This window comes from Felis catus, chromosome E2 (genome assembly GCF_018350175.1).
Source record: "Felis catus isolate Fca126 chromosome E2, F.catus_Fca126_mat1.0, whole genome shotgun sequence".
In the NCBI taxonomy this organism is placed as follows: Eukaryota; Metazoa; Chordata; class Mammalia; order Carnivora; family Felidae; genus Felis; species Felis catus.
In genome coordinates this window covers 7980337-7990283 of record NC_058382.1, presented here as the reverse complement: position 1 = coordinate 7990283, position 9947 = coordinate 7980337, and the positions used below count along the sequence as shown (strand labels likewise).

The following is a 9947-nucleotide window of genomic DNA, read 5'->3' as shown; positions in this document are numbered from 1 at the left end:
TGACCTGGCTGAAGTCGGACGCTTAACCGACTGCGCCACCCAGGCGCCCCTCTACATCTATTTAAGTGGGTTTGTTTGCACGATGGAGAATAAACACAGACTCTTTATCTCCACCTCAGACTCATTTTGTGACATAATGAATTTTAGGCCTGCTTTGCCACGCCTTTAATTTCCATCGTACATTACAGGAAAACAGGAGGCCAGGGCAGCTCAATCGTGTTGGCTGAAATGGAGAAAGGACTAAATTAAGCTTTGCTCAACAGTAAAATTAGGAGCATTTAGTGGTTTTTCTCCTGGAGAAGTGAGGCAGAAGCTGGCAGTCCACCGCTGTGTGGACTGAACGAGTGTCTTCACCTCCCCGAACCCAGGTTCCTTGTCTGGAAGTCAGGGGATAGCAGGCAGGGACCCTAGAGGCGGCGTGACATGGAGGGAGATCACCCTGGGTTTGGAGGGAGTCCGGCCTGGGTGCTCACCTTTGCTCCATCATAATCTTTCTTTGCGAGCTGGGGGGGGGGGGGGGGGGGGAGGAGAACGGCGCAGCAGGGCGCCCGTTATAGAGTCAAAGAATCAATTCAAAGGATTCTGACCAGCGTTGAAAGACAGGAACAGTATAAAAAAAATCATGCCGTACAGGGTGGCATTTCCCGAAACTATGGTGATGTGAGATGATTTCTTGTTGTGCATCACGGTCAGAAAGGTCTGGAAGCCAATAGACGGTTCCCAGCTTCGCACTGCTTTCCGGACCACCGCCGGGAACGTTCTGAGAGCCTCGCCCGGAGCGAACCCCCGTCTCTCGGCGGCGCTGCGTTGGCGGGACTCCGCCGCCAGGTGGCGCCCGTGTCCCGCCGCGAGAGGGCTCGGCTCGGTCCGACCTTCCAGGCCCGGGTTTCCTTCTGGTTCAGCGTCGCCCAGAGGATCCGTTCGCTGGGACTGGAGGCCCCGCCACGAAGACAGCTCCCGGAGCAGAGCGCGGTGGGAGGGCTTGGGAGGCCGGCAAGGGATGCGGCCATCCTGAGCCCCACCCCTCCCTTCTTATTCTGCAGTGTTCAGCTGATGCCTCTCTCTGTGCCCCAGACGGGGTCGCTGCTCCCAGAGCTCGCATCCCAGTGGGGAGGACAGACAAGAAGCCACAGTCGCGACCCCGCCACCACAGGGACGCCTCCCCGCCTAGGGCTTAAGAGGCTGGCGTAGTATACAGGACAGCCCGGGTGGAATCCCACCCTGCCCCCAGCTGGCCGTGTTATTTTGGGGAGCTTGCCTAGCCTCTCCGTGCCTCAGTTTCCAATGCTATAAAATGGGAAAATAGCACCCACTGCACAGGGTTGTCGTGAGCATTAAACGAGTTGATATCTGTAAAGCATTCAGCGGGGGCCTGGTATGGTTGTTAAATCAATGGATACAAATTCCCATTTTACAGGAGAGAAAACTGAGGACCAGAGCAGGGTAGTGAATCGTCAAAGCCACATTTCTACCCTCTAGGAGGATCTCTGAATAGAGTCCAATGATTCTGATTCCCAGCCCGGAGTTTTTTCCTCTGCATCACGCTTGTAGGAGTGAGCGCAGCTCCCTTTGCATTGGTGGAGGGCGGGGAAAGCCCAGAGTGAAATCCTCAGGCGAGAACCAGGGCCCCACCAGACACCAGTCAGGGGTGGAGTCCGGGCTGGACCTAGAGTGAGACCCTGTGTCTGGGTCACTGGAATAATTAGACAAGTAAATAAATCATTTTCCTCTTTTTTTTTTTTTTTAAGTATATTTACTTTGAGAAAGCGGGGAGGGGGAGGAGCAGAGAGAGGGAGAGAGAGAGAGTCCCAAGCCGACTCCACACTGTTAGCACAGAGCCTGAGGCAGGGCTTGAACTCATGAACCGTGAGATCATGACCTGAGCCCAAATCCGGGGTCAGATGCTTAACTGACTGAGGCACCCAGGCGCCCCTAAATAATTTTCATGTTATGAACTGCATCCTGGTTGCAACAAGAACGCGGAAGGAAACTGAAGTGAACTGGCCGACAGCAGTGGTGGAGAGGTACCGGCTCTTCGGTGCTGAACTTGATGGATTTGGAAGGTTGGGCGTTGGGATTCCCGGCTTCAGAATCTCTTCCCTCAAGAGAAGGGATCTAACGAGGCCAGAGCGCACAGGTCAGCTGCATTAACAGGTGTCCCAGGTGCCCTATCATCTGCGCCTCCTGCTCTGTGATCTCACCCTGAACGGTCAGGGTGACGCCACGACACCCCATGGGGTTCCCTATGACCATGCGACCAAGTGTACTGGGTTGGAGAGCGTTTCCCCCTCTCCTCCCAAATTCATGTCCTTCTCAGAACCTCGGAATGTGACCTTATTTGGAAATAGAGTCATCGCAGATGTAATCGGTGAAGATGAGTCCCCTCCCCCCCACCCCACCGCCCCCGGGCGCCTGGGTGGCTCAGTCGATTGAGTGTCTGACTTTGGCTCAGGCCATGATCTCGCGGTTCGTGAGTTCGAGCCCCCATCAGGCTCTGTGCTGATGGCACAGAGCCTGCTTCCGATTCTCTTTTTCTCCCTCTGCCCCTCCCCCCCTAAAAAAATAGACATTTTAAAAAATGAAAAAAAAAAAAAAAGGTGAGGTCCTATCACAGGAGGGTGAGTGATTAACCCAACACGACCGGTGTATTTATAGGAAGAAAAAGAAACACAGAGACAGACATGCAGGGAGGCACGTCGTTCAAAGACAGAGTCAGAAATGAAGTGATGATGCCACGAGCCTGGGATTGCTGGCAACCACCAGAAACTGGAAGAACCTTCCCTAGAGGCTTCAGAGAGAACACAGACCAGTCCATACTATGATTTCAGACTTCTAGCTCCCAGAGCTCCCAGAAAGAATAAATTTCTGTTATTTTAAGCCCCATAGTTTGCAGTGCTTTGCAAGAATTTGTAAGAATAGGGGCACCTGGGTGGCTCAGTCAGTTGAGCGTTTGACTCTTGATTTTGGTTCAGGTCATGATGCCAGGGTCCTGGGATCGAGTCCTGAGTCAGGCTCTGCACTGAGAATGGATCCTGCTTAAGATTCTCTCCCCCTACTGCCCCTCTCCCCTGCTTGGGCTGTCTCTCCTTCTCTCTCTCTCTCCTCTCAAAAAAAAAAAAAAAAAAAGGAATTTGTAAGAACATAGATGTGCTGAGAAAGAAAACGAGCCCTTTTAAAAAAATTTTTAGGGGCGCCTGGGTGGCGCAGTCGGTTAAGCGTCCGACTTCAGCCAGGTCACGATCTCGCGGTCCGGGAGTTCGAGCCCCGCGTCGGGCTCTGGGCTGATGGCTCGGAGCCTGGAGCCTGTTTCCGATTCTGTGTCTCCCTCTCTCTCTGCCCCTCTCCCATTCATGCTCTGTCTCTCTCTGTCCCAAAAATAAATAAAAAAAAAAAACGTTGAAAAAAAATTTAAAAAAAAATTTTTTTAGGGGCGCCTGGGTGGTGCAGTCGGTTAAGCGTCCGACTTCAGCCAGGTCACGATCTCGCGGTCCGGGAGTTCGAGCCCCGCGTCGGGCTCTGGGCTGATGGCTCAGAGCCTGGAGCCTGTTTCCGATTCTGTGTCTCCCTCTTTCTCTGCCCCTCCCCCGTTCATGCTCTGTCTCTCTCTGTCCCAAAAATAAATAAACGTTGAAAAAAAAAATTTAAATAAAAAAAATTTTTTTAATGTTTTTTTTTATTTTTGAGACAGAGAGAGAGAGAGAGAGAGAGAGAGAGAGTGAGCTGGGCAGGGGCCGAGAGAGAGGGAGACCGAGAACCCAAAGCAGTCTGCAGGCTCCCAGCTGTCAGCACAGAACCTGACGTGGGGCTCGAACTCACCAACCGTGAGAGCATAACTTGGGCCCAAGTCAGACGCTTAACTAAGCCACCCACGCACCCCCAAAATGAGCTCTCGATATCCTGGCTGGGCTGTGCTGTTCTCTTGTGGGACAGAAACAAGCCCGCAAAACATAAACATCAGTCAAGGTCACTCTTTGGCCTTAATAAGGTAAGACAAAAAACAAGTCCGTTTCATAATTTTCTCTAAGTGCTGATGACAAAGAAGGTCACAATGCAAACCTTGAAGGTACCGAATATCTCTCTCTCCTGACTTATAGGAGTGATCTCTGCTTCTTTAGTGGAATCACTTCTTACTGTCTCTGGCTGGCAAGGATGGACTGTCCAGGAAGAAGGGGGGCTATTTCATAGCCCCCGGGAAATCAGGCCATGTTGTTGGAGAACAGATAACTCATCCTACCTCCTTTCCTGTTTTATTTTTTTTATTTAATTTTTTAAATGTTTATTTATTTTTGAGAGAGAGACAGAGTGCAAGCAGGGGAGGAGCAGAGAGAGGGCGACACAGAACCTGAAGCAGGCTCCAGGCTCTGAGCAATCAGCACAGAGCCCGACGCGGGGCTCGAACTCACGGACTGTGAAACTATGACCCGAGCGGAAGTCAGACGCCCAACTGACTTAGCCACCCAGGCACCCCTCCTTCCCTGTTTTATTTATTCATTTTTTTTAAGTTTATTTATTTTTGAGAAAGAGAGAGCAGAGGAGGGAAAGAGAGAGGGAGAGAGAGAATCTCAAGCAGGCTCTGTGTTGTCAGCATGGAGCCTGACACTGGGCTGAATCCGATGAACCGTGAGGTCGTGACCTGAGCCGAAATCAAGAGTTGGACGCTTAACCCGCTGGGCCACCCAGGAGCCCCGCCCCTACAAACATTCCTATAAGAGGAGATTGGAAACAATCTCCAAAGCAAAGGGAGATTGAACACACAAGAAAAGCAGCTCAAGGCAGAGCAAGAGGGAGAAGTTGCCGCACCCCTGGCTTTGACGATGGAGGAAGGGGCCGCGAGGCACAGAACGCAGTTCTAGAAGCTAGGAAAGGCCAGGAGGTGGATCCTCCCCTGGAGCCTCTCAAGGGAGCAGGGGTTAAACTTACATTTAGTGGCTCAGACAAAACGAATGCATTCGCTTACAGTTCTGCAGTCCAGAGGTCCCAACTGAGTCTCACGAGGCTGAAATCGAGGTGTCGCCAAGGGTTGGTTCTTTCTGGAGGTTCTAGGGGGAGAATCTGTTCCTTGCTTCTTCAGGTTCCCGGTGGTCGCCAGCACTCTGGACCGATGGCATCACTACAGTCTCTTTTGTCATCACATCCCCTCCTATCCCGTCTGTAGTCACATCTCCCTCTGCGTCCTTCTTACAAACTTGTGATTACACTTAGGCTACACCTGGATAACCTCTCCGTCCCGAGATCTTTAACCTCATGACACCTGCAAAGTCCCCTTTGCCCTGCAAGCTCACACATTCACAGGCTCTAGGGATTAGCGTGTGGACATCTTTGGGGGCCGCCATTCTGTCTGTTACACACTCTGCCTTCTTGAATCCTCCCCCTGGAATGTGGCGTTTTCTCTGATTTTCTGTCTGGGGGAGGAGAAAGAAAGAAACGCCCTCTCAGACCCATCCCCTCGCCACCCACTCCATCTCTCCCTGGGCATTGTCACATTTTCTAGTCTTAGAGGTCCCGCCTCTGCCCCCGGTCTGAGCCCCTCCCTGCCCTCAGCCCCAGGGAGCTCAGCCGAGACCCTGGGAGGAGTCTGGGGAGGTCCCGACTGACTCTGCACCTGCAAATCTCTAGCTTTTGTACCGGAGCTCAACAGGTGAGTTCACCTGCATGTCCGGAACTCACCTGGGGCAGCCCCAGGACTCCAGGGTTCAAGGGCTGTGAGCGGCTCAGGATTCAGCTCTCCCTGGCCCAGCTCGGGCTCACAGGCACGTTACCGTTGGTAACACAGATCAGGCACAGAGATACCCCTTTTAAGACGAAGAAATGAGTCTCTCTGTGCAGAACGAGTCAGAGGCGGGGGCAGCCACTTCTGGGTCTTCTCTAATGAGTGATCAGGCTCTGGAGGTCCACTCAGTATTTTCATTATTATAACCACAAATTTCCTGCTTTTTAAAAAGATATTTATTTATTTTGGAGACAGTGCAAGTGGGGGAGGGGCAAGAGGGACAGAGGATCCAAAGTGGGCTCTGTGCTCACACGCTGACAGTGGTGAGCCCGACGTGGGGCTCGAACTCACAAACTGCGAGATCGGGACCTGAGCCCAAGTCGAACGCTCAACTGCCTGAGCCACCCAGGAGCCCCAATTTTCCTGCTTTTAAAATTTTTTAAATTTTTAAATTTTTAAAAATTTTTAAATTTTTCCTGCTTAAAAAAATTTTTTTTAAGTTTATTCAGTTTTAAGAGAGACACAGCGTGAGCAGGGGAGGGGCAGAGACACATAAATCCAAATCGGGCTCCAGGCTCTGCAGCACAGAGCCCGATGCGGGGCTCGAACCTATGAACCGCGAGATCATGACCTGAGCGCAAGTCGGACACTTATGATCCAGATACCTAACATGGTGCCCAAGGTGTATAAGGTCTCTCTCAATATTAACTTCTGAGGCTGGTTTCAAATACCTAATGTGTGAACATATAGACACACACACACACACACACACACACACACACACACACAAACAGGTATCCTCACCCCATATGGACACATGAGTACAAAACACACACTCAGAGACACAGATGTGCGCACCCACGGACAGACACACAGATACGGACACATACACGTCCAGATGAAACAAACACACAAGACTGACGCGTACGTACACGCACGCACACACATTTGGGTGTTATTCATTGTGCGTCCGGCAGACTCTGTGCCCTGTTATTTGTCTCAGGAAGGGTGGCCTCTGTATCCAGGCAACCGGACTCGGTTGTTAAGCCAAGGAGACCCAGAAGCAACGAATGATGCCTTCTGGGGAAGAGAAGGAATTAGGGTTTCTCTCGTCCATTAGACACGGCCTGGCATTGGGTGACTCCTCGGTCCTCAGCACCCATACCGGCTCAATGCCATGGGGTCCCCGGTCCCTGGGATCCTGCCAGGGGCTCGCCGCTTCACCCTCATTCTTTCTGCTTGCCTATTGGAAAAGTAAGGAATTGCTTACTTGATTTGAAAGGAGGGAAGTCTGAGGGGCCCATCTTGCAATTCTGCAGAAATCGAAGAACTGGCTCAGACCAAGACAAGGCAGAGTGACTGAGCCGGAGACGGCGGGCGGTCCTCTGTCCCCTCTCCACAGGGCCTGCCCCGGAGACCCCTTCAGGGCTGCTGTCCGTGGGACCCAGGCCGGGCTGTGGACAATACGGTAACAATGGCGATTGGAGCGATGGGCAAGGAACACAGGGACCTTGGGTCTACGTGCCAGGAGGTGGGGACATGCTCTGCTGACACCGTGCGGCGGCGTCCCTGTGGTACGTCCTGGGACCGTTTAAAGCGACAAGTCGCCTCATGTTTGAGAGACAAGTGGTTAAGGAGTTAAGTGAGGGCCTGGTTCCAGATGAAAAGGAACTGATGCCTTCTCTGTGCGGTTTCGGATGGTGCACATCCCGTTTCCTTTTCTGTATTTGCGATGAACTCGGTGGTTTTCCGGTTCCCCACGTAGGCTAGCTCGGGGCTGGGGCTCGCTGCGAGCAGAGCGCAGCATGTCCACGAGGGGGCGCCCCGCGCGCGCGCGCCGAGCCGTGGTCTGCGGACAGAGAGACCCGGGCCGCGGGGCACCGCCCCGGCCTGGCTTCTTGCACCCGCGTCTGAGGAGGGAGACAGATGTTCCGGGGGTCCCTAAGACCACCCTGCAGCTTGATGAGCCACTAGAAAGACCTGAAGAACGCAGGGAAACTGTTGTATGCATGGTGTATGTATGCGTGTATGTATTTAAATATTTTGTTTTTAAGTGATCTCTGACCCCCCCAAAGTGGGGCTCGAATTTACAGCCCTGAGATCAAGAGACGCATGCTCTACCCACTGAGCCAGCCAGGCGCCCCTGTTGTATTCGTGGTTTTTAAAGGCTACAGATTAAAATCTGCAATGGTCGGGGCGCCTCACTGGCTTAGTTGGTAGAACATGTGACTCTTAATCTCGGGGTTGTGAGTGTGAGCCCCACTTTAGGTGTGGGGCCTACTTAAAATAAGAATATAAACATAAATAAAAATACAGGGCATCTGCGGGGCTCAATCGGTTGAGCGTCTGACCTCGGCTCAGGTCATGATCTCAAGGTTCACGAGTTCAAGCCCCGTGTCGGGCTCTGTGCTGACAGCTCAGAGCCCGGAGCCTGCTTCGGATTCTGTGTCTCCCTCTCTCCCTCTGCCCCTCCCTTGCTCATGCTCTCTCTCTCTCTCTCTCAAAGTAAATAAACGTTAAAGTATATATAAAATGAAATGAAATAAAATAAAATAAAGTAAAATAAAATAAAAATCTGTAATGGAAAAGGTGCACCGGGCAGGGCCAGGAGAGACCTGGTTCCCGCTTCCTTCTCTCCTCTCCTCGTGGAGTCATGTGGACAGCACTTAATTCTCCCAGTGCCGTGGCCTGAATTGTGTGTCCCCCAAATTCATGGGTTGAAGCCCTAACTCCTGATGTGACTGTATCATATCATGTGGGGACAGGGAGGTAACTAAGGTTCATGAAGTCACAAAACCACAAGAGGACCTGAAACCACAGGAAAAGTTTTCTTATAAGAAGAAACACCAGAAGGGCGCCTGGATGGCGCAGTCGGTTAAGCGTTGGACTCTTGATCTCAGCTGAGGCCATGATCTTGATCTCTCGGCTTGTCGGGCTCTGTGCTCAGCACGGAGCCTGCTTGGGATTCTCTCTCTCTCTCTCTCTCTCTCTCTCTCTCTCTGCCCCTCCCCCGGCTGTTCTCTCAAATAAATAAATAGATAAATAAATAAAAAGTAAAGAAGAGACATCAAAGATCTCTCTCTACCACGTGAGGACACAGCGAGAAGGCAGCCGTCTGCAAGCCAGGAAGCTGGGCCTCCCCCGACCGGCACCTTGCTGCCCCCAGAACTGTGAGAGATGCAGTTTCTGCTGTTTGAGTCCCCCATCTCTGGGCTTTCACGTCTGTGGCGTTTTAGGGCCCAAAGCTGACGAATGTACTCAGCGATACCGTGTCACAACACCCATGGAGCCTTGCCAGTCGAGAGCTCCCCGGCGTCTTGACGTCCAGGGTTTTATGGGTCCTGCTGTGCGTTGTTATCTTGCCCCCCCCCCCCCGCAAGATCTTCAAGTCCTACCCCCCAGTACTTGTGAATGTGGCCTTATTTGGAAATCAGGTCTTCACAGGTGACCAAGTTAAGGTGAGGTCACGAGAGTGGGCCCTAATCCAGTAGGACCAGTGTCCTTATAAGAAAAGGAAAGTGAGACACAGAGGCATAAGCGTACTGAGAGAAGCTGATGGGAAGACACAGGGAGAGTGTGGTCGCTAAGCCAGGCCTGCAGCAGCCAGAAGCCAGGAGAGAGGCCTGGACGCCTCCTCCCTGCCGACACCGGGATCTCAGACTTCCAGCTTCTGGAGGTATCAGCAATGAATTCCTTTTGTTTTTGTTTATTATTTATTTTGAGGAGGGGGAGGGGCAGAGAGAGAGAGAGAGAGAGAAAATCCCAAGCAGGCTCCACACTGTGGGCGCAAGCCCGATCCGGGGCTCGAACTCACGAACCACGAGATCATGTCCTGAGCGGAAATCCAGATTGGACGTTTAACTGACTGAACCACCCAGACGCCCCTCAATTCCTATTGCTGTAAACCTCCTAGTCTGTGCTGCTCTGCACGTAGACAGGGATCGCCAGCATGGCTGACCTCAGTTGTTCAGATTCTAACCGCCTCCCCCAGAAGTCAAACTGATCCAATGCCTTTGTGCTGTGGCCCAAGGCCCCCAGGTAAACCAGGGCACTCTCATCAGGCAGGACACTCCCATTCCAAGGGCTCAAGGGTTCCCTCAGGCAAAGAGCAGACCTCTATTTGCTTAAAGGCTAATTTTTTTTTTAATTTTTTTTTTCAACGTTTATTTATTTTTGGGACAGAGAGAGACAGAGCATGAACGGGGGAGGGGCAGAGAGAGGGAGACACAGAATCGGA

General features: G+C 52.1%; 1 long non-coding RNA gene across 1 annotated transcript; it reads right to left on the bottom strand.

The window, feature by feature from the left end:
• Positions 1-4626: 4626 nt before the first annotated feature.
• On the bottom strand, positions 4627-7375 carry LOC109494729. The gene is made up of 3 exons (XR_002149749.3): positions 6981-7375; positions 5668-5930; positions 4627-5402 (listed from the first exon to the last, which is right to left on the bottom strand). It is a non-coding gene; the product is annotated as an uncharacterized LOC109494729 (long non-coding RNA).
• Positions 7376-9947: the final 2572 nt, after the last annotated feature.